The sequence below is a fragment of the Mauremys reevesii genome, linkage group 5, assembly GCF_016161935.1.
Source record: "Mauremys reevesii isolate NIE-2019 linkage group 5, ASM1616193v1, whole genome shotgun sequence".
In the NCBI taxonomy this organism is placed as follows: domain Eukaryota; kingdom Metazoa; phylum Chordata; order Testudines; family Geoemydidae; genus Mauremys; species Mauremys reevesii.
In genome coordinates, this window is record NC_052627.1 from 5,259,622 (window position 1) to 5,285,071 (window position 25,450).

Here is a 25,450-nt window from a genome sequence, read left to right on the forward strand (position 1 = left end):
GTTCTGCCCCAACGTCATCTGCTGGGTGCACTTAAGGCATAGCCCCAGTTAAAGCATAGTGTCACCTCAAGGCTGGATTTCTGCAACGGCATGGGTGATGGTAGCAAGGTCCTCATCTGAAAGAAATGGTCACCGTCTCCTGGCCAGACACAGGAGGGGGAAAAGGGACTGTCCTTTTGTTCTCTTTGTACAGCACCTACCACAATGGGGTTTGGGTCCATGACTAGGACTCCTAAGTACTATGGTAATACAAAATACCATGGACTTATTATTTATTATTTGTGTTACAGTAGCACCAACAGGCCTCAGTCAGAATTTGGTGCCCATCGTGCTAGGGCAGGAAAGATCAAACTACAGCCCGCGGGCCAGATCCGGCCTGACAGTAATTTCAATTCGGCCCTTGGGGTTGCCAGCCCCATGGCACAGCAGGGCTCGGCTCCCAGAAGCGGCTGGCACCACGTCCCTGCAGCCCCTGGGGGGTGGAGGCAGAGGGCTCTGTGCACTGCCCTCACCTGTAGGTACTGTCCCCCGCAGCTCCCATTGGCTGGGAACGAGGAACCACAGCCAATGGCAGCTTCGGGGGTGGTACCTGCAGGTGAGGGCAGCATGCGGCGGAGTTGCCTGTCCCAAGTGAACCCCAGGAGCCACTGCCAGACATGCTGGCCACTTCCAGGAGCGGCCCGGGGCCAGGGCAGGAAGGGAGCCTGCCTTAGCTCCGCTGTGCACCGCTGCCACCCCAGAGCCGCTCAAGGTAAGCAATGCCAGGCCAGAGCCCACACCCCGAACCCTTCCTGAACGCCATGCCCCAACCCCCTGCCCTGAGCCCCCAACCTCCTGCCGCACCCCACACCCCTCCTTCACCACAAGCCCCTGCCCTGGGCCCCTCCTGAACCTCCTCTTCTGGCCTTCAAACAACCCCCAACTTCTCCAAGCTCATCCTCAGAAGCAAGCTCCCCACAAACCAGGACACATCAACTCAAAACAGCACCAGATCCTGCCAGAGCAACAGATGCAAAACCTATAGACATATCTCCTCTGCTACAAATATCAACCCCCCCCCCCAACTCACCTTTCAAGATCCATGGTGTAGCAGAGTAGTCACCCACTCCTGCCTGGGAAGGGTTAGAGCCAGCCCTGCTGGGGCTGTGGAAGGAAAGAGCTGGGTTGATTTGGGGAAGCAGCTGCAGCTGGGCCACACCCCAATCAGAGCCCAGCTGGCCCTATAAAGAGGCTGGGAGCCAGGCACTCAGCACTCTCCCTCTGCCTGTAGAATGAGAAGGGCCTGGCTGCAGGGAGCTAGACAAGGTACCTAGAGTAGAGCAGGGCTGGGGAAAGGCAGAGGCGCTAGGGAGCTCCTGCCTGGAAAGCCCCAGTCTGTGGCTTAGCATTAGGCCAAGAGGTACTGGGGGTTGCAGGGGGCAGCCCAGGGGTAGGCAAAGGCAGCAGGTCCAAACCCCTTTGCTGATGATGAGTGGCTGATACTGCAGTCTGCCCCAGTGAACAGGGGCTAGATGGAGACTGGGCAGTAGCCAATACTGAGGCATAGTGAGTTGGGGGTTCCCCTGGGAGGGGGAGACCCAGTTAAAGGGACACGGGGGCCAGTATCTGGAAGGTGGATCACCGGCCTGCAGAGGGCACTCCAGGCTGGATTGAGCTAATTCCCAGAATAGCCAGCAGGAGGCGCTTCAGGGGTGCGTCTGACCTGTCTACACATAGGTTCTACACATGCCTGTCACAACATGTGGTGAACCTCATCTGGTGCATTAAATGCCCCAATAACCAGTATAAGGGCAAAACCGGACTATCACTGCGCTCTCAAATGAACTCCCACAGGAAAATGATAAAAGACAAAAACACCCTGTCACCTGTGGGTGAACACTCCACAAAGCCATCACTCCATAGCTGACATATGAGTCCTCATCCTCAAAGGAAACCTGCACAACACTTTCAAAAGATGAGACTGGGAACTTAAATCCATAACTTTGCTGGACAATAAAAATCATGGTATAATAAAGACACTGGATTTATTACAAGAATCTGTAACCCACTAACCCGCCTTTTTGGCCTATGAGTACAGGGATGTTAACAGGCCAGTTCACCTGGAATGGTCCCTTAGTTTAGCATAAGTAATTAACACACATTCTATCTGTTCAACCTTGTGTTTAGCTGTGACACTTTGGGTATCTTTCCCAAACCTCTATGTAGCTAAAAAGCTTGTCTCTTTCACCAACAGAAGTCAGTCCAATAAAAGATATCCCCTCACCGATCTTGTCTCATCAAGTATCCTGGGACCAACACAGCTACAACATTTCTGTCTTAGGCCTGGTCTACGCTATACAGTTAGGTCGATGTAAGAAAGTTTACATTGACCTAATGATGTCAGTGTACACACGACAGCTGGAGCCGTGAAATTGACAAGAAAGCCAGCTCCCAGCTCCCCAGCCAGGCTGCTATTGGGTTTCCGTGCAGCTGGGCTGCCACCCAGGCTCCCCTGGGGTCCCAGGTCCATGCTCCCCGGCTAGAGCCCGGCTACCTTCCTGGCTCTTGGCTCCCCGCTGGGAGCACAGCAGCCAAGCAGACTCCAGGCATGAATCTCCCCACCAGGAGTCTGGCTGCCTCCCCCCGGGCTCTCAGTTCCCTGCAGGGAGCATGGCAGCCAACTGGACTCTGGGTGTGGGTCTCCCCGCCGGAGGTGTGAAGCCCTGATCAAATTCCCCCCACTCCCAACTGGGAACGGGATGATGAGAAGCTCGGTGGGGCAGCTGGGCTCCCAGTGGGGAACTGTGCAGGGCTGAGAGTCACACACACACTGCCCCTTTTTAGTCGGTGAAAGCGCTCCCGGTGAGGATGCGCACCACCACCAGGAGGGTCGTGTGGGCATCAGCCACTGCAGGCATTACTGAGGAGGCTGTAAGTCAACCTAGCATAGGTCAATTTAAGACTGTAGTGTTGACATGCCCTTATTCAGATCGGACCTCAGCCAGCTTCCCACTTCCAAGGCCTAGCCAATGCTGCATAAGCTGCTTAACTGTATTGGCTAGGAGGGCAGAAAACGATACACAGAGGAGGGTGGCACCAGTACATTGAAAACACCAGAACCACTAACCCTGCCAGTAGCTCCATAAACACACACAACATGAGTGCAAGTGAGAGGCAATGCTGTGGAAAATCTCGAGGATGGCCTTACATTTTAACTGCCTTGTATTTGGGCCTGATTGTCTAGCCATTAAATACACATAAATCTTGGCAGACCATGGTCGTTATGTGTGCTAGGGCAGTAGTATTATTTTTTAAATTGTTTCCTTGGTTACAAACGCACATTACAGAGCCACATTCTTATCTGAATTACTCCACTGTAAATCCATTGATTTAAATGAAGCCTCAAGAGATTTACACCTGTAAACTGAGCTCAGAATATGACCCATAATTTGTGCTTCTGGTTTTCTCAGTCTCTCTCTCTCTCTTACACAGACACAGAGAGAGAGAGAGAGAGATGATGTGGGGCAAGCAGAGGAAGGAGAAATTTTTAGGAGTTAAGGTATGAAGTTTGTGATTCACTGATGCAAGAAGCCATGCTGCAGTTTTCAGAGCCATTAGTCAGTCCATGTCTACTTGGGCCAGTGCCGTAAGCTTACCATCCAAACTGGATAAATGTCCACAGCTCTGCTTTAATGTACAAAAAGGAATATTTTGCTCGTATTTAGTTTTTTAGTCTAAACTGGCAAAATTGTCACCAGAACTTGAAAATACTGGCAAAGCCCTTGAGCTAGCTCCATCCCTGTTCTAACACCATTGATTTGCACCAGGGATTAGTTTGGCCTTCGGTGTGGTTATCATCTTACAGTATATTAAAGGCACATGTGCTTTCCAGACAAACTAAAGACATGGTGCCCACCATGAACACCTTAAAGAAGACATATTCCCCTTATTCTTGTGACTTCACTGCTCCTGGTGGGTCTCTACAGGGGAAGGGAGTTGGCCAATAGTGGCCAAGTTAGTGGTGGTGTATTATGATGCAGCACAGTGAGTTTCCTGGAGGCTGAGTTCTCCACATCTCTGAACATGATGCCCAGCTGTGCATGAGATACACACCAGCTGAGGATCCAGAGGTGCAGAGAAGTTAAGTGATTTGCCCAGGGTAATACAAGAAGTGGTGGAGCTAGGATTAGAACACAGATCTCCTTACTCCCAGTCCTGTTCTGTAACCCAAAAAAACTGCCTCTCTCTCCCTGACATAGGGTTAACTGCCTATGCAGTCAGATTTGATGTCATGCCTGGATCTGATGCTGGAGGAAGCTGGAATAACAAAAGCTGAACTCCCATATGCCAGCAATGACTAATTCAGTTAAGTTATTTACTTTATGTCACGTTTTAATGTGATTAAATATAAAAATATTAAAAAGTCATTAACTGTGGAAAACAGTCTTTTAGTTAAATTGCACACTTTGAATAAAAATCTGAGTCAAGATGCTGGATCAGCTCCCCCCAACACACACAAAATATATGGTGCCAACGTAGTCTGAACACATTTCTTGCAGAATTTTCTACGCATCCTCTTCAGAAGGACACAACCAGCCTTTTCCAAGGTGAGGAAAGTGTTTACATCAGCCCCTTCAGTAACTAAGAACATAGAGGTCACACAGCTCCCTGGCTGCTTTAGAGGGGGGTTTACTGGTGAAGTTACTTCCGCAATGAGCAGAGGACCTTTGAAAAGGTATCGTGGGCCAAACAAATCAGCACACACCCTGAAACAGCTCCCATTGCAGTGAATGATAAACAGTCCCGTTGATTTCAGGTGGAGCAGGATCACTGCCAAGGGGGGAAGCAGTTACTGAGCTGTGCTTCTCTGACTACAGAGCATATGGACTTCCTCTAAAAAGGTGACCACCCTAGAGAGATTGATGGTCTGATTGACATAAACCAGCATAGCTCTACTTGCCATCTGACCCTGAAGAGCAAGGGGAACATGGGCCAGGTGACACTCTGTTAATGGGTGTAGTACACGCTCCTCTGCCCTGCTGTCTGCCTTCCCCGCCTGCTGCCCGCTCTAGAACCACTACAGGTGCTAGACTCACAGACACTCTGCACCCCGAGAGGAAGGCTGCTTATACCCTCCCCTCTCTGGCCCACATGCATAGGGCTGGGAACAATCTCACAAGTAATGGAGGAAACAAAGGGGCATTGAAAGGCTTGATAATTAGCCCATCAGTAGGTCTGTGACAGATTGCTGAAGGAACAGGCCATGTGAACACTAGAGAGCTTACCACGGCACAGCTGTACCGATGCGGCTGCCCCTGTAAGATTGCTCGCGTGGCTGCTCTGCAGATGGGAGAGAGCTCTCCCACCAACATGATAAAACCACCTCAACGAGCAACGGCAGCGATGTCAGCAGGAGTCAACATAGCACTGGGCACACTACCAGTTATGCTGGCAAATGTATGTTGCTCAGGGGCAGGAGAAGGGTGGGGTTCAGAGCCCTGAGCAACTTACGTTTGGATGACACATGTGGCAGTGTAGACATGGCCTTAGCATTAGGCTTGTGGGAGACAGTTACTCTCCCTCCTCATATTCCAACTCCCGTCACACAGACTCAGCGTTATAGCGCTCCCACTAACCTTTCATTGCTTCCTATGCTCATGGTCTCCCAAAGCTCCCTCTGAAGAGAGGAGCAAATTAGAAAAACACAATGTACAGCAAGTGATTGGATTGTGATGCTCGCTCTCACAGTTCTGCACGTAGGGCACCTTTCTGTTCGGTTAGCACTTCCCTGCCAGACTGCTTTAATGACTGAAGTCAGATAAGCCCCCAAAGAGCAGGGACTCTCATAGTTCTGGGCAACAGAATAAGAGCCACTGCCAATACAATGCACAACCAAGAGAAACGTTTATTCAGCCACCCACCCTCCCAAGCCCAAATACTCAACACTGATGAAACCAGCGCCCTACGTTTATGATTAAGGAGCTTGCTACTCCTAGTTATTTTTGACACATTTGTTCCAGTGCCCAGGATCGAGTCATCACAAGAACAAAGGGGATCCTTCCACAGCACTTCTGACTAGAAATGGTTTCTTGGCACACTGCCAATCTAAGCCATGAATGTAACACACAAGGTGTTTTATGTGCAACACTTACAGCAGTGTGTTTTCCTATCACATGGGGGACTTGCATTACATAGTCTCTTTGGAAATCCTGTTCCCAGATGTTTTGAGGAGGTGACATTTTGGTGTGGGCAAGACAGCAGAAAGTTTGCACCATAGAATTAACATAGTAGGAAGCACTAACGGGAGCTCTTGTATTGAGTGTTTCACCTTCCTGAATGTGATAAAAGACCTATAGTGGGAATACAGCAGGAAGGGATGTCAGAAGCAATTCCTTTCCAAACAAATGAGGGATGGGCTGAGATTTGCTAGCCATCAGATGCCTTAAGGGGTCTTCATCAGTAAACACCAAGCAGAATACATCTGATCATTTCCAGGTTGCCTCAGTGTCTGTTTCTTTAACAGCTTGCAAAAACAGAGGAGAAGAAAGAGGGGATTTTCATCCATTTTATCAAGGTGAATAAAGGAAGAGACAGTCAGATCCACCAGTTTTTCAGAGGGGACCTAAAATGAGCACACTGGAAAGACAGAAAAGCTGCCACAAAGTCTCTTGTAAAAGACATCGGCCATGCTTAATCAAAGCTGACACAATATCAAGACTTTTCAAGGCAATACCTGCATTAAAAGATAAGTATTCAGATGCTGTCAGATTCTGCAAACATCTCCGGGTGCCACCAGGTAAAAAAGAAAAAAAAAATCCCCCATCAGCACAATGTGATTTTTATTCTACTGTGCATGATACCAAACAACTCTGTCTTTGTACTCTGCTGCTGGAGGTTCCCAGGGAGAGGAAATTACCCAGTACCTTCGTTCCAGAATACCACCTTCAAGGGAAGAGGCTCACAAGGACAACCAGGAGAAAGTTAGAAAGGGAAAAGACTGAGAACCCAAAGCAGAAGTGAATGAAAAGATACATGACCAAATTCTGTGCTCTCTCACAGACCTTCACCCTGCTTCATTTCAGCAGGGTTGAATTTGTGTGTCTGAGAGCAGAATCTGCCCCACGGACTCCAATCATTTGCTGAGAAAGTGTATGTGAAGACAGGTAACTCCTATGAAGACTGAGCACAGTTTGATATAACCCTTAGCGCGCCGTTTGACCAAAGTCAATGTGAGCACCAGAATCCGTCTTGTGTCTAAGCCACCCTCTCTCCCAAACAAATTTTACTAACTCTCTGGTGCTCACTGATGACTGGGAAGCATTAAAATTAACAAGGTATTGTTTCAACGCCAGTTTTGAAAACAAGAACTACATGTGCACACTTTTAAACACACATTGTTAAAGAGACTATTCAGTTAATATTATTGTTTCAGGTGCTGCGTGCCAGGTAGTAACCTGGAGGGGCTCAGTGTTTCTAAAGCTAAACTGGCTCTTAATTAAGAGAACTATTTACAGAGGTGCTTCAGCTGCAGATAGTTTTCCAGCCATGTGCACACAGACTGACTTCCTGGTGCCTCATCCAAATACTTCCCTCCTGCAACCACTGTCCCTTCCTCCAAGAACTCCCATTAACTTTGATGGCTGGATTAGACACAGTGCTGTTTAGCCAAAAGCTGGGATCTGAGAATTGAGGTTGAATTTTTATTACAAGTGAGGCTGAAGGAAGAGATTCTCGTTTCCATAGGTTTGACGTTTGCCATCCACAGAGAATCTGGTGGTAGTGGTTTGTGGAAAGCATCTGATGATCTTTACGTTCCATCTCCCTTTCCCCAAGAAGCAGCACTTCGTTTTCAGAAGTCTACTGTTTGTTGCTCAAAACAAGATTAACTAGATTGTGGAATGTAATTCATGTACTTCATAAACATTTGCATTTTCTAATTATTTCCACAAAAGGCTGAAATGCTGGATTCACACACTTGCTGGGGAGTATTCAGCAGGCTTTAAATTAGACTCATTGCTGATACTCAGATGTTAGATTTTCTACATTGTCTCCTGTTATATAGGAAGAAGGTACTTGTGCGGCTCAGACAATCCTCTGAGTCTCTTTCCTGCTTGTGGATTTGGAAAACTGATCACGTCTTTGCATGCAGGATCATCTAAATAAACTGGGGAAGGGGCTCACTTATACTTTAAAAAAACTATCATTTAAAAAATATTCTTTGTTTGTCTCATCCATATTTCCTGTATCTAAAAAAAATATTCACATACCAGCTCGAAATCTTTAAGTGAAACCATCAATTCAGTTTATGTTGTTTATAAAATATAGAAGAAGTGTAAAGTGTTGTCTCAGATTCTCTGTGTGCCATCTTTCCACTAGGGAGCTGTTTGCATTTCCCTGATTCAGAACAGGCCTGTACCCACCCTCGTCGCTCGGGAATTACAATAATTATAAATACAAATTTGAAAATAAAACAAAATAAAATAAAGTAATTATCTTTTTTATATATTCTAATGTCTAAAGAAAACAATAATGTATTCATGTATAAATAAAACATGATATTAGTCTATGGGAGCTTTAAAGCTCAACAATAAGATGAGATTTCCTGATGCAGATCCACACAGTAGCTGCTGGCAGGGCACGTCCTGTGTTTTGCCAGGCTGTTTGATTCTATCTCCCTTAGACATGTATGCCCTGAAGTCAAGGGCCATGTGGCTGCTAGTCCTTCCCAACCTGGGGCGTCCTGCTCCAGCACTTGGTGCTGATCTCTCCAGTGTCGGCATACAGGGTGTGCTGGAGCATGCATACTGATTACATTGGAGGGTTGAGGACACTGTCTTGCTGTTCTTCTCACTGACGCAATGAGAGCATGTCGTTAGTGACATTTTTTTACTCTAACCTTACAAAAACCACAGAAGCCAGAGCCTGCGGTAAGCTGCAGCCTGCTGCTGTTTATTCTTCCCCCTGCAGGCTGGAGCCTCGCCTTCCAAGATAGAGACTGGCAATTGGTCTCTGCAGCCACACCCACATCCTTATGCAAGGAGAGCTGCTCCACACACCTGAAGGGTGAGGAAAATCACTATCACTACTATATGGAAGGAGAGGTTCCACCTTGAAGCATATACAGATGTTGTGTCAGGAGGAGCCTTTGTGCAGGCTCGGCCGCACTGTCTTGAAAGCTTTGGCATAGAAGTCCTTATAACTAGCCTGTTTCCAGAACACGTTAATCGTCAGCTAGAGTTTACTTTTACGGGTGATGCACATCAGAGGAACATACGACTGTACAAGACCGCCTGGTCTCTGCTGTCTCGGGCAATTCCGTCATGCAATCCTGTTCATAACCTCATCAAACTCCATTTTAAGACTAGGTAGGTTGTCCCCTCTCTTCCTATAGGAATGTTGTTCCAAAACCTCACCCCTCTGATGGGGTAGAAGACTGGTCTCACCACTTGCGTACTGCCTCACGACTGGGTATGTATAGCACGGGGATGCCCAACCTATGGCCTGCGGGCCGGACACGATCCACCAGAGCATATCATAAGCCTGGGAGGCAGGGTGTGGGCTGTCAGCCCCAGGCAGCTCTTTATTTGTGATTTGGGAGAGGGTTGGGTGTTCTTTGCTGTTTTTCCCCTGATTTCTAGAATTCTGATACATGTTTTATGCACTGGTTTCTTCCTTTGTTTTTAAATAGACATACTATACAGAGAAATCACCTAACTTACAATATAAATCAATGCAGGTGACTTTAAATCTCATTAAAATATGTAGACTCTGTCTGGCCCAGAGAAAGTTGTGCTTAGGTTTATGTTGCCCTCTTGTGTAATAAGGTTGGGCACCCCCAGTGTAGCAAATTCTCCTCCTCTAGTCAGTGGTGGATTAATGATTTTGCCACCCCTAGGCCCTGAAATAATTGCCGACCCGCCCGCCCCAACCCCACCCTGACTCCATCTTTTCCCCGCCCCCATTCCAACCCCTTCCCCAAAGTCCCCGCCCCAACTCTGCCCCCTCCCTGCCCCTATTGGATCCCTTCCCCAAATCCCCGCCCTGGCCCCGCCTCTTCCCCCAGCGCACCGTGTTCCCCCTCCTCCCTGCCCCACGAAACAGCTGTTTTCGCGGCTCAAGCGCTGGGAGGGAGGGGAGAGAAACAGGCCGCAGTGGCACATTCGCAGAGGAGGCGAGCTGGAGCAGGGGAGCTTCTCCGTGGGTGCTCAAATTTGCTGACGTAGGCAATAATACGCCACTGCCTCTAGTGCTCTCTGCTGCCACCATGTTGCCCCTGTGGTAGTCTGCGTTGTCCCATTGCTCTGACCAGGTCCCCGCCCCGTCCGAGGTAACAGAGTCCAATAAACTCAACTCAGAACCACTCTTTGCCCTTATCTGAGCCCTTCCCTCCACAGACCAGTTCTTCTCTCCCTTGTGGCGGGGTGTCTCCGCCCCACCTTTCCCAGTGGACTGGTAAGGGAAGCCAGGCCCTTTCACTCCTCTGGGCTCCAGGCCAGCAACCCCATGATGAGCAGCTAAGCTCTGCTCACTCAGGCTCCTCCCTGGACTGTTCCTATCTTGGCCTTTCTTCAGGCCCTTTTCTGCAGCCCCTCCATAGGCTTACTGCACATCTGCCTGGCTCCAGGCCTCTCTCCCTGCCTCTCCCGCATTCATCCGGGCTTCCTCCCCTTATGCTCCCGCCTCTTCACTTGGGTCAGACCCATACTTCTGCTGCAGCCGGGAGCATTAATTGTTCCCTGTTTCTAGTTAACCCTTTCATGACCTGGGTGGAGGTACACACCCCATCCCAGCTGATTAGAAAGCTTCTTCCAATTTCCAGCCTAAATGCATTCATGGCCAGTTTATACCCATCTGGTCTTGTTCCCCCATTAGCATACTCTAATTGATGAGGCAGTTCATATATAATCACAGAAGTAGCCATGCCTATCATTTCTGTCTAAGAACGTGTATATGTTCTTCTCTATACACAGTGACCTGAACATATTATAAACAGTGGTTTACATGAAAAGAGTGATTTAATATGCTGCTTGTTACCTTTGTTTTTGCAGTGTGCTTTTCAAATGAGAGGATGAACTATGATCCCTGGTCTGTCCTTCCACTTGTTTCTAGACTTTTTTCCCTTAGTGGCAAGCTTGTTAAAGCCATGAACTGTCAGACTCAATTATTCACAATGCATCTTAATAGGCTTTGTAGTTTTTCTTAAAAGAGAAAAGAAACAAAAAAAAATCGCCACCGGGTCAATTGTCCTTTCTTGAAAATTGGTTTTGTGGAATTCATCTCCCCCCAGGAGATTTGAGGCACTCCTGGAACTGCTGAATAATTGACGAATGTTTTCTCTTGGGACAAGACTAAAATGAAAGAAAATAATGCTGTAATCCCTGCACGAAAACAAACTTCAGTCACCACCTTTGGTGTAAGAGGCTCATATGTCCTTTTAAGATCTATTTTGAGATCCTTTTCTCTCACGTCGCCATTTTGTGTTAGCGCTAAGAACTGGCTGCCGTCTCTCCAGAGCTCATGAACTAGGCAGGGATGGGTCAGCACTGGGCTGAGAAGCCTCCAAGAAAAGTCCCAGGTGATATAGAAAGTGATGCTTGTGGTTTACGAGCTGCTACTTTCCTCATGAAAGGTATGTCTACACTGCACATATCTTACAATGGCATGTAGAGTACATACACAGCTATAAAGTAGCACAGACACTTATGCGCTGCTTAGGCATGTATGGTAAAGACACACTGGAACCTTTGGAATATGTTATCTAGTCTACACCCTTCATCTGTGCCTCCTCCATCTACAGGACTGGTTTTAGCAGCACACTGTCCTGTTGCAGGAATCTTTCCCCACTGCTGGGAAAGGCTCTAGCAACAGGGAACTGCTCGAGCCTTTCCCCACTGCCTCCCTTGCCAGCATAGGTGCCAACTCTGTGAGTGCTCTGGGGCTGGAGCACCCACGGGGGAAAATGGTGGGTGCTCAGCACCCACCGGCAACCCCCCCCCCCCCCCATCAGCACCTCCCCGCCCCCCGGGCCTCCCGCAATCTCCTGTTTTGCAGCATGCAAGAGTCTGGGTGGGGAGGAGCAAGGACAGAGCACACTCAGGGAAGGGGGCGGAAAGAGGCAGGGCAGGGGTGTGGCATTGAGGAAAGGGGTGGACTGGGGGCAGGGCCTAAGGTCAAGCACCTGCCAGCACAATGAAAAGTCGGTGCATGTGCTTGGCAGAGTCTTTCACTGACGGGTGTTAGCAACCCACTACAGTGTGGATGCAGCCTGCTTTTCACTGCGACACATACCCTCCATGCCACTCCCAGTGATGTGCTATGTAAACGTAGCCTAAGCGTCTCTGGTATGAATGCACAGCATGGTACTATGTGCCACTGTGCTGACCGGAAAGCCACTTTTGGATGGCAGGTAGAACCAAGGTCCTGACGAAGACAGAGATGATTAACCTTACTGTAAAATCAATACTTTTTCAATGAAAAATGGCTTTTTGAACAAAAATGTATCTTTTTAATCTTTGAAATTTTTGACAAAGATTAAGTATCATTTTTGGGTTTTGGTCAAATTATTCTGCTATCAGTTTTGCTTTTTAGTTGAAAACTCATATTTTCCATAGAAGTTTAAAAAAAATCCCATATTTTTCATCTCTAGTGTGTGAACCCTATAGGCCCCAATCCCTCAACTGGATCTGTTAACCCAGACCAGCAGGGCTCCTCTAGGACACAGGAAGTCAAAGGCAGTCTGTATGGGCTCACCCTATCAATATCCAGCAGGTCTGATAAGATTAGGGTCTAACTAAGCAACAAGATAGCACAAGACTACTATCGTATTTAAAATGGAAGCACTGGTTTCTGAAATAGCATGGCTGAGTTGTTAAACTATTAGCCATGTGCTTCCGTATAAGGGCACCAAAACACTTGGTTTAACAAATTTAAACAGACACTATAAAGGTGACATTTATTTTATCAGCATAAAAACATCTCGTTCGAAAAATATTAGATTCTTAGAACAGGAATATACCACTGTTTTTTGTATTACAGTTTTCAGTAGAATAAGAGAAATGCTTATTTTTCATATCCACCAATGTACACTATATTGTAATTTTATCATGTCATATTGTACCAATTATGGAGACTCATTCAGTATTTCAAGTGAAGCCTCCACTGAAGTTAAGGGAAGCTCTGTCTGATATGTCAAGTATTAGAACTAGGTACGCAATGTTGTTGTAGATGTGTTGGTCCCAGGATATTAGAGAGACGACATGGGGGAGGTAATATTTTATTGGACCAGCTTCTGTTTGTGTAGCTCAAAAGCTTGTGTCTCTCACTGAGTTCTTCTTCAGGTCTAGGGCTTTGGCTACACTTGCATTTCAAAGCGCTGCCGCGGCAGCGCTTTGAAGTGCTAAGTGTAGTCAAAGCGCCAGCGCTGGGAGAGACCTCTCCCAGCACTGTCCGTACTCCACCTCCCTGTGGGGAATAACGTACAGCGCTGGGAGCCGCGCTCCCAGTGCTGGGGCTTTGACCACACTGGCGCTTTGCAGCGCCGCAATTTGCAGCGCTGGAGAGGGTGTGTTTTCACACCTTGCTGCAGCGCTGCAAATTTGCAAGTGTAGCCAAGGCCTAGGAAATGCACTCAGAGCCTCAAAGCTAAATACACATTGGAACAGATTATTTAGCATAACTAGTTAACACATTTTTCAAGGGACCATGCAAGGTGAAGTGCTCAATTAACACCTCTCCAGTCATAGGGGGAAAAGGAGAACAAGCAATCACTGTCTATCTAACTCAGTCCTCATCCTGAAAGGAAACCTACAAGAGACCAGCCTAGAAGTTTAAATTCATAACTTTGCTAGATACTAAAAACCATGGACTGAATAGACACACTTGGATTTATGGCTTATTTCAACAGTTCCCTGTCCCCTTTCGCCCTCTATGACTGAAGAGATGGGAACAGGTCAATTCACTTTGAATGGCCCCTTGAAATGTGTTAACTGCTTATGCTAAACAAACAATCTGTTCCACTTTGCATTGAGCTGTGACACTGAGTCCCTTTTCCAGACCTGAAACTAAGGCTTTGGCTACACTTACACTTCAAAGCGCTGCCGCGGCAGCGCTTTGAAGCGCTAAGTGTAGTCAAAGCGCCAGCGCTGAGAGAAAGCTCTCCCAGCGCTGTCCGTACTCCACCTCCGTGTGGGGAATAACGTACAGCGCTGGGAGCCGCGCTCCCAGCGCTGGGGCTTTGACCGCACTGGCGCTTTGCAGCGCTGCAATTTGCAGCGCTGGAGAGGGTGTGTTTTCACACCCTGCTGCAGCGCTGCAAATTTGTAAGTGTAGCCAAGCCCAGAGCTATGTAATCTCAAAAACTTGTCTTTCACCAACTGATGTTGGTCCAATAAAAGACATTGCCTCATTCACCTTGTTTCTGTACAACTAAGGCCTTGTCTACACTACAGTTTTGTTGACAAAAGTCAAGTTTCATCAACAAAACAGTGGAAGTGTACACACAACTATGCTCCTCCCACCAATTTAACTCTCATAGAATGATAGAATATCAGGGTTGGAAGGGACCTCAGGAGATCATCTAGTCCAACCCCCTGCTCAAAGCAGGACCGATCCCCAGACAGATTTTTTCCCCAGATCCCTAAATGGCTTCCTCAACTCACAACCCTGGGTTTAGCAGGCCAATGCTCAAACCACTAGAGATATCCCTCAGTGGTTTGAGCATTGGTCTGCTAAACCCAGGGTTGTGAGTTCAATCCTTGAGGGGGCCACTTAGGGATCTGGGGCAAAGTCAATACTTGTTAGTGAAGGCAGGGGGCTGGGCTCAATGACCTTCTAGGGTCCCTTCCAGTTCTATGTTTGCTCTCCGGCTACACCAACATAATAAAACCATCGACAAGCAGCACAGAGCTTTTCACAAGAACGTTAGAGAGACACAGTGTCAGTATAGACATTACGCTTGCTTATGTCACCCTAAGTAGCTTCCAGAAGGTGTCCCACAATGCCCATCATGACTGCTCTGGTCAGCAGTTTAAACTCCGCTGGCCTGCTGCCAAGTACACAGGCACACACCCTCCTTTAAAGCTCTGGGAATCTTTGAAATTCCATGGTCTGTTTGCTCACCTCACATCGCATCTTCCCAGCTGACCATGCTGTCTTTCTGCAGCAAACAGGCTCCCGTGTAGAGTACACTGGAGTTCCTGGATCTGTTGGGAAAGGAGGCTGTGCAGTAGCAGCTCCAATCCAGCCATAGGAATTTTCATACCTATGAGCAGATTGCTCATGCCATGGATGAGGAAGGGCATGAAAGGGACAGCCAGCCATGCCATGCTAAGATAAAGAAGCTGAGGCAGGTGTACCAGAAGGCAAGGGAGGCCAACTGTTGCTCTGGTGCAGCACCAAAAACATGCCGCTTCTACAAGGAGCTTCACATCATCCTCAGCAGTGACCCCACCTCCACTGCCAAGAGTCCCCTGGATACTTCAGTGGGACTGAAGGCAGCGGCCAGCTGAGTCAAACCCAAGGATGAAGTGGTGGACAAGGAGGTCAAACTGGAGGAGGGGGTGGGCCAAGCAACAGGCTCGGCTGGTGGCATGGCAAGCCAGGACCTCTTTTTGACTCCGGAGGGGTCTAGCCAGTCCCAGCAATCCAGCTCTGGCATGCCTGAACCAAGAGAAGAGAGCTCTGGTAAGCACTTATTTTGCTTTGTTACTGCACGGTTACATGAAGTAGAGGTGTCCTATAGTTTGTTACCTGGTACACATGGGAGAAGGGATTGAAATTAACAAGTAGGTAATGTTTGCATCTGCTTTGCATTCCCCTGTGCAGCTACGCAGTGTGGGCCCCGAGGAAAACTTTCTTAATGCACACCAAGATCTCCTGGAAATCCTCCACAGAGATCTCTAGAGAACTTTCCTGCAGAGACGCTGCAATTCTCTGCTGAAGGTTCCTTGGCAGAGATGCCTTGTTTCTTCCCCCATTGTAGGAAACTTTGCCATGCCAATCAGCAATTACTGCTGGAGGAACCAAATCAGCACACAAGCAAGCAGCATACAGACCGGCCTGAAGCTGCTCGCATGTGGGAAAGGTACACTTGCATCTTCGATTACCCTCAGTAGTGTGATTTCAGATTCAATTACACCCACCTGTGGAAACCGGTGCCAGTATTCAGAATATTTAGTCCCCATGCATTTATACTGGTATCCTTCTGAAACCATCCAGACTCTTCATCCCATCTTGCACCCTCTGCCCCTCCCCATGTTTAGTGCTCTGGCCACACTGTGTGCTTGCTCAGGGAAAGTGAGAAAGAAGTGTATGTAACTTTTATGATTCAAGACTGTGAGTGCACACACAATACTGACTCTGTGTATTGTTTCTTTTGCTTCTACAGATGTGCCCTTGAGGACCAGCTCCTACCCACCGACAGAGCGCCTCCATCAGATAAGGAGGACATGTTTTGGGAACTGCTGTATTCATCAGATCAGGCCGATAGCAAGCACAGAGCGTAGAGAGAGAGAGACAATAAATGAGAAACTACAAATGGATAGCCAGGAGAGGAGACAGGCTCAGGAGCAGATAATAAAGCTCATGGAGGACCAAACAGAGATTGGGCTGTAGGTGGAACATATGTGCACTTGACTCCCACTGCAGCCCATACAGAACCTCCTTCCTTGCCCTCCCCAAACTCCCCACACACATTCCTCTCACGTTCCTAGCCCATCGCAGTAGCCCTTGCACACCACATCTAGGAACATTTTCCATAATGACAGCTGGGCTTACACTCAGCTGTGAGATCCTCACTTCAGAGAGTGCTGCTCACTGTCATGTTCCTTGTAAGAAATGTTAATCTGTGTATTGCTGTTTAATAAAAATTGAGTCTTACAAAGACAGTGATTCTTTATTTGTGATCCACACAGGATGGTTGCAACAGAAATTCAGACAGTGGCAATCACCACATTTTTCAGACTATAATTAATGCTTAGCAGGAATCATTACAGGGGTCATTCAAGGTGGCGAGTAAACAATGCCTGGCTCAATTAAATACAGAAAGATGCATTACTGGGCTCATTGATTCAATGAGCCTTCCTGATTCAAAGAGCCCTCTGTTGAGCCTCTCTAATAGCCCTGGTATCTGGTTGCTCAAAGTCAGCCACCAAGCAATTCACCTCAATGTTCAATCCCTGGGGAAACTTTTCCCCCTTGGCTTCAAAAAATGTTATGCACAGCACAGCAGGCTGCTATGACGATGGGAATACTTTCCTCATTAAAATCCAACCTGCCAAAAAGGCAGCACTAGCGACCCTTTAATTTGCCAAATGCACATTCTATAGTCATTTTGCACTTGCTGAGCCTGTTGGTGAAGTGCTCATTGCTGCTGTCAAGGTTTCCAGTGTATGGCTTCATGAGCCACAGGAGTAAGGGGTAGATCTCCCAGGATCACTATGGGCATTTCCACATTCCTTATCAGAATCTTCTGGTCTGGAAAGAAAGTCCTGTATGCAGCTTTCTATACAGGCCAATGTTCCTGAAGATGTGTGCATTACGCACCTTACCTGATCACCACACGTTGATGTCAGTGAAACAACCCTGCAATACCATAAAGAAGTAGTCCTTTCTGTTGATGTACTCTGTTGCAAGATGGTCTGGGGCCAAAATTGGGATATGCGCAGAGGTGAAAGTAAGCCGGTACGGGCTGGTACGGAGGACCGGTAAGAAAAGGAGACTGCCTGAGGGAGGGAGAAGCCTGCCCCCTGCATAAGAATAGTTTAAACTCAGCTGTTCCCTGAGTGGTTCAACCCCCGGGGGTTAGGAGTGGTTTTTGGCATCCTTGTTAATTTCACTCACAGTATCTGGTGAGAGGAGGAAGGGTGTGTTTGACCATGGCAGGGGCAGTCCTTTTCTGCTCCTGGGATGAGGGGATCTCTCCAATACTAATATACACAACAAATACAAGCATTTGGCTGCACAGCTTAAATCCAGAGCTAATAAAAGCAGGTGGAAGGGGAAAAGTCACTGTCACATTGGTTTCTCGTCTCCTCCCTCCCCCTCCTCCAGCCAGGCTGCAGAAAAGGCTCTGCATTCCTCCTCCCCCCCAGCAGGGGTTCTCCTCTAGGCTCTAGCTTGCAGTAGGGAGACTGGCTGAAATGCCTGCTGCTGCTGCTGCCTGCATAAGAACAGTTTAAACTCAGCTGTTCCCTACACAGTTCAATCCCCAGGTTAGGAGCCATTTCTGGCATCCTTGTTAATTTCATTCCTAGTTGTTGTTGGTGCAGGGGGGGGATGACCATGGCAGGGGCAGTTCTTTTCTGCCCCCGGGGATGAGGGGGATCTCCCATATATAAAAAACACAATCAAAATCAGGAACCATTTCCAAGTTCAAATCTATCCCATTCCCTCCCCGGCAGAGGATCATGGTTGTGATGTCCAAACTGCTTGCAGATCCTCTTTGAAATGTTACTGAACTGTGCAGGGAACAGCTGAGTTTAATCTGTTCTTATGCAGGAGGCAGGCTTCTCCCTCCCTCAGCCAGTCTCCCTCCTGCAAGCTAGAGGGAAGCCCCTGCAGCTGCTGAGTGCCAGGCAGGGAGAAAGCACAGAGCCTAGTGTCGGCAGCCTGGCTGGAGGAGGAGGGAAGACACGGAGAAAAATGTGACAGTGAGTTTTCACTTTTTCAGGCTTATTCCAATAGTAAAGTTTTATTACAAACACTACTGGTGGTAGTAGTAATAGTAGCTTTATTTTCTCTATGTCATGCAATGGGAAGGATCCATGAAGTATGTAGGAGAGGTGGGTTGCTTGCGATTGGACCATATGGGTAAGAAATGTAAATTACTTTTGCCCCTGCCCAAACCCCAGGGCTCCCAGTCGCCTCTGCAGCTGCTAGCTCCGGGGGTGATTTAAAGGGCCCGGCTCCTAGCTTCAGACGAATCCCCAAGCCCTTTAAATCCTGATTTAAAAGCGCCAGGATTTAAAGGCCCCACCTCTTCTGATAGAGGCCACGCCTCTTCTGGTTGAGGCCCCTCCCCCTCCACAGGACTCTGGAGTACCAGTAAGTCCTTTAAGTTACTTTCACCCCTGGATATGCGTGCCATCTATCACCCGGTTGCAGTGAGGGAGTTCCATTACCACTAACATCCACTATTTCCCATACATTGCCCAAAGTCACAGTCCTTTGTGGCAGGAGGCGATTAATAGCCCTGCATACTTGAATCACTGCAACCTCAACAATGGACTTCCCAACTCCAAACTGATTCACAACTGACTGGTAGCCACTCACTTTTCCACTGTTAGGACAGTTCTCATTTTTGTGTCCTTGCGCCGCAAGGCGGGGGTGAGCTCAGCACACAGTTCCAGGAAGGTGGACTATAAGGTGGATAGAAAGCTGATTAGATCGTCGGGCTCAACAGGTAGCAATCAACAGCTCCATGTTAGGTTTCAAGCTGACTGCCAGCTGGTTTCAAGCGGAGTGCCCCAAGGGTCAGTACTGGGGCCAGTTTTGTTCAATATCTTCATCAATGATCTGGAGGATGGCATGGACTGCACTCTCAGCAAGTTTGCAGATGACACTCAACTGGGAGGAGTGGTAGATACGCTGGAGGGTAGGGATAGGATACAGAGGGACCTAGACAAATTAGAGGATTGGGCCAAAAGAAACCTGATGAGGTTCAACAAGGACAGGTGCAGAGTCCTGCACTTAGGACGGAAGAATCCCATTCACTCTTACAGACTAGGGACCGAATGGCTAGGCAGCAGTTCTGCAGAAAAGGACCTAGGGGTTACAGAGGATGAGAAGCTGGATATGAGTCAGTGTGCCCTTGTAGCCAAGAAGGCTAATGTCATTTTGGACTGTATAAGTAGGGGCATTGCCAGCAGATCGAGGGATGTGATCATTCCCCTCTATTTGACATTGGTGAGGCCTCATCTGGAGTACTGTGTCCAATTTTGGGCCCCACACTACAAGAAGGATGTGGAAAAATTGGAAAGAGTCCAGCGGAGGGCAACAAAAATGATTAAGGGGCTGGAGCACATGACCTCTGAGGAGAGGCTGAGGGAACTGGGATTGTTTAGTCTGCAGAAGAGAAGAATGAGGGGGGATTTGATAGCTGCTTTCAACTACCTGAAAGGGGGTTCCAAAGAGGATGGATCTAGATGGTTCTCAGTGGTACCTGATGACAGAACAAGGAGTAATAGTCTCAAGTTGCAGTGGGGAAGGTTTAGGTTGGATATTAGGAAAAACTTTTTCACTTGAAGAGTGGTGAAGCACTGGAATGGGTTACCTAGTAAGGTAGTGGAATCTCCTTCCTTAGAGGGTTTTAAGGTCAGGCTTGACAAAGCCCTGGCTGGGATGATTTAGTTGGGTTTGGTCCTGCTTTGAGCAGGGGATTGGACTAGTGACCTCCTGAGGTCCCTTCCAAACCTGATATTCTATGATTCTAAGGTTGCTTTGCACATCTGAAAGATCTGTAGCCACTCCTCATCATCCCTTACCTGCATCACAATCCAATCCCACACTTAGTGCTTGTTTCCTGAACCCAATTGTGACGATCCACCATGTGTAGCTGCTCCATGAATGCCAACATCAATCTTGAATTGTTTCTTTCCATGGCACACAGCAGGACAGGCAGAATGGATTACTGTTCAGATTCGCAGCTCATGAAATACTGCAGGATCAGTGCTCTTAATGGTCATCATGGTGAGTAGTGCAGGATCCATGCTTTCAGGCAGAGATAGCAGGAGCAAAGTTTACAGGGGTAGTTGAAAAATGGCATTTAATGCAGTCAGAAGCCCTTGGAATTATGTGATGAAGAAAACTGCACAATGGAGGGGGATCCCACACCCCTGATGCACTGTGATCCATTTCCAGCACTCCTAGCAGGAGAAAGTGGTGATTTGCACAGTGGGATAGCTACCCATTGTGCCAGGTGCTGTACAAACAGTCCTTGGCATGAATGTTGGCAGAAAATAAAATTACAAAGTTACATAGATGAGTATTTGCAACAACAAAAAAACCCACAGTTTTTACATTTGCATGTACCAGAATGCTGTCAGCTTACCCCTCAGGGAACAGAAACAGCATCATATGATTCAGCTAACCAATCACAATCGAGCCAGTAGACAATCCTGAACACACCCATTCCTGCATGCAGTCCAATTAGAGTCAAAGAACGTGCATGTGGCAGTATGTTCACAGGCTCAGCACCACCATAACTCAAACAGCAAATATGGAACACTCAGAACCACGTGAACAATCTACGGAGCTTTAAAAGCCATCAGCAATTTCATCAGAGGATCTCTCATGATGAATACATTTGAGGAAATCATCCTTGTAGATACTCCACAAGCATAAAGAGACTAAATACATCTAATATGTAATTGGTTGTGAATTATTTGCTTTTGTTCTAGCACTTATTTTCACTATATAATCTCTTATTCTCTTTCCTCTTATCTTTCCTTTAATGTTACTTGGTGTCTTCCATTTGTGTGCCTCTCTCATTGTTTTATGTTCATGGTAAATCAATACAAATATTCAGACACTTAAACACCTCATTAAAATCTGCTTGTAGTTTTCTCTACTCAGGCTCAATAACGCCAATCTGTTCAATAGCTCATAATATGAAAGCTTCATCAAACTTCTAACTATTGTTAACTCATTGCTGTGGACTCTGGTCCAGGCTCTGCTACATCGTTAGTGTCACGGGAGGGATTTTGCCCCACAGCTGAGACTAAGCAAGAGAAGATAAAACCCAGCAAGTGGCTTCCTTGGAAAGAAAAGCTGCCGCAGAGAGATCAGATCCTGTGGTAGGAGCTCCTGGCACAGGGGGAAGAGAAGAAGAATGGGAAAGACCTCTGGGCCCCTGCAGAAAAGCGAGCAGAATATGAATGTGGAATTGCATAGGACAGTTTTATTGTGTTTAAAGGAAAAAACATGCTCTGAAGGAAGGGCTAAAAAAGCCTTCAGGTGTGGTATTAATCTTTCCTGGGCTGGGGAGACAGGTCACCTGCCCTACATTTAGGTTAGGGAAGCAAAACGTACAATAGTACTCTCAATGCGGTCATACTATCACTTTAAATGTACTACCAATATCTGTGCTCTCAGTCACTGCCTGCGGTATGAAAAACGTTCTCTAGCCAGTGTTGTATATAGGACAGAGAGCTTCGTTGAGTCATCTGGAAAGAGAGCAATTTGGAGACAGCATTTACATGCTTATGAATGATTGTTTCATCTTGTTTGTGAGATATATACCCATTTCCTAGAATATTTATGACATCCATGTCCAATTTGTGACAATTATAATCACAGGGTGCCACAACCTTCACAGTGATTAAAAGGAATTTTTAAAAAAAAAAATTAAGCTATTGGAGCAGCTCATCTGAATGGGAGAAGGGTGGTGAATATGCACAACAGGATGAGGTTCACAGGGGAGGTCTTTAATGGATCCAGGGCCTATACCACTAAGCGCTTTGGGGGAGAATTTCCAAGGCACACAGTGGGGCTAGATGCCCAGCTCTAACTGTGAGCCCAAATTTGCCTTTGAAAAGCTGCCCTTTTAAAATAAGCCTGCCACTTCATAGCAACCATTTTAATGAATCCATAGCGAACACAGCAGGATGATCTCTCCTCGGAGCAAGTGATGTTAAGGAAGGTATTTGAAGGACTGATGGCAGTTGTGACTGCTCCATTGACAAGCAGAATGTCTTAATGGGACCCTCACAGAGCCTCTAGCTCCTGCTCTTGGGTTCTTGGTGACTCATCCTGGATTTTGTTTTCATCTCTGGAGGCCTAAGAGGTTGCGAACTTTCCTTGAGGACACAAATCTCAGCCAAGTCCTTCGTGAACAGCTCCTTTCCCATATGGCCATTTGTAGGATGGCCTGGTGCTACATGCCTATGCAGCACGGGGCAGCTTATGCCTGCGGTGGATCTGGTCAGCTGGAGCATTACAGCTGTGCTCCATGGCCTGGAGAGACCCTACAGTCGAATCATAAATTTATAGGTGATCCTGCCTTGGTGCTGGCGGGTCTCTGAGTATGTAACTTTCTCCCCCGTGACAGCTGTCTGAGTCCAAGTCTCCCCTCCTTCAAACAAACCTTAACGCTGCTCTTTAAAGGTTCCCCCCCCGACCCATGTATTACTATTGTTGCCATTCACATCAACTCTGTTCTCATGCAATAATTCCCTCTTCAGTTTATTCCTTTTATTTTAATTATTTCATTTTGTTTTGGGAAAGTTTCATTGTTATTTTGGTACAGACAACTGGACCGTTTATAGAGCTGCTGCTAATAGTAAATAAATAGTAATAAACATGTGGCACTATACAAGTGGAGCCAGAAGGAGAAGTGATGCAGTAGCAGGGCTAGACTGGGCATAGTGTCCACGGAGACCATAATGTGCTCAAGAATGCTAGCAGGAGAGCCCTCAATGACTCCCTCTTCCCTTGTTCTACAGAGATTGGCTGCTCTCTCCTCCGAGCTGTTCTCCAGCCTGCCGCAAAAAGGTCTAGTGCACAAGGAGTCAGGGCAACGGCCTCAAAAGCGGCTACACTAGCAATGCTAGCCATTCTCGTCCCTTGGAGCCCAGCCGTGCAACGTGTGGATACCCCCTGGCTGTACCTCTCCTAATTCCATATTTTGGCTTTTCCTGTGCAGAGCTAACATGAGAGTGCTGAGCACCTGCATGATCCTCTCTGAGCACAAGATGGCTCTACAGATACTTTAAGAGAAGCTGCTGCCGTCAATATGAACTGGTCACCGTCTCCGTTGAAGAACTAGTTGGTATGAGCTTCACTGGCACCATCTTGCATGCTCATGATAAGCTGCTACAATCTGGTTTGTATTATCATTTTATGTGTAAGAGTCAGCGTCTAAATACAAGGCTAAAGCAGCAGCGCTTGAGGCATGAATTAAACTCCCAAATGGAAATTTAGAGTCAAGGTTTTCACTCTGTCCTTAGTTAAACCTGCCGTTGTAAGGCACAGGCGAGTCTCCAGTCTGTGTGTTACAATGTTCTAGAAAGAAGGGAAGTGAGGGTGAGCCCAGTTGGCTTGACTCTGAGTTAATATCCTTGGTGTTACTTTAACGTTAGCCCTTGGGTATGTAATTTTAAAGAGCCATGAATACTGGTAATAGAATACAACTTTCTACACTATAATATTAAAGGAGATCCGCTACTGGATGTACAACGTTAGATTCCTATAGCCCTTCCAAAAATAGTGAGGGAAAAATACAGTGTGCTGTACTCAGGCTATTCCGTGTCTACAGAAGAGGTAACCCTATTTACCAGTGAGGACAATGGATGGTGGGAACTATATCTGGGGGTGCAGAGATACACCCATGTATCCTTCACCTAGGGGACAAGCTGGGGCTAGGCTTCCCCAAACCTCTGCTAACGCTCCCTGCCGCAACCCTGGAGCAGAGCCATGATGGAGCTCAGAGCTCCTCCGGCCGGCCTGAGGCTCAGGGCTGCTCCAGGCACCTCGCAGCTGGGCTGGGGCTCAGAGCTGCGCCAGGCACCGGCCAGGGTTCGGGGCTTCACTGGTGGGCCGGCTGGTGAGAACTGGGGGCTAGAAGGGGCAGAGTGGGGGCGGGGCCTCAGGCAGAAGAGGTGGGGCAGGTGAGCTAGCCTCCCCGAACAGGGGTTCCACGCACCACACTAGAGCAAGATGAAGCAGAAATGAAACAGCCAGTGGAACTCCACCCTTTCAAAGAGTAGTGGTGGTTCTGCTCCAGGGTACACCCTCACTCTAGTGACCCACTCCTCCACAAAGCATTGAGCTGTAGGTACTACCCTGCCTTTCAGCTCTCTGCCTTAGTTGTCCCATCTGCAACATGAGGTTGTTAGCAGCTGCCTGCCTCACAGGGATGCTATGCAGATTAGATCGTGTTTGTCAGATCCCTTTGAATGACTTAATGTGCTATGTAAGTGCTAAGTAGTATCATTATCCAACCAAAATGCCCTTACAAAGCATTAAAAGTGACTACCTACCACCTTACTCTTCTGTTTAAAAGAAATACTATTTTTGAATTGCTATCATCCCCAATTTTACAGTACTGGTTATGAGGTTTCTAAAAGCAAGTTTGCACAATTCCTTCTTTCTTAATGCAGCAGAGGAGAGAGTACTAACAGAAAATGTATTCCTTTCCTTCTTCCCTGTCCCATCCCTCTTCCAGATTTTCACTCAGAAAACATTTTGGTTCATAAACTCCATTATTCTCCTCAGCACACAGCCTCCCATGCAATTCACCAATCTGAAAACATTTTCACCAACAAGAATATCAGTGCACTTTACCTAATATTACATTCTTCCCACTTCCTTGATACAGAACAGTGAAACTACCCAATAAGATACAGTAACTTAAATCCTTGAGCTTCCTGAACACATTTTGGATAATGGAAACTCAGAACAAAGCTTCATATGCTGATTACTAGGTTTGCCTGAAGCTAAAGATTTTCCCTTCTATCCACCCAGTATAAATGAAAGT

General features: G+C 47.3%; 1 long non-coding RNA gene across 1 annotated transcript in view; it reads right to left on the bottom strand.

Moving 5' to 3' along the window:
- Nucleotides 1-11,033: 11,033 nt before the first annotated feature.
- Nucleotides 11,034-25,450, bottom strand: part of LOC120405567 — a 31,348-nt gene continuing 16,931 nt past the window's right edge. Inside the window, exon 3 of the long non-coding RNA XR_005598678.1 lies at nucleotides 11,034-11,327. This is a non-coding gene — a long non-coding RNA (uncharacterized LOC120405567). The remainder of the gene's footprint in view (nucleotides 11,328-25,450) is intronic.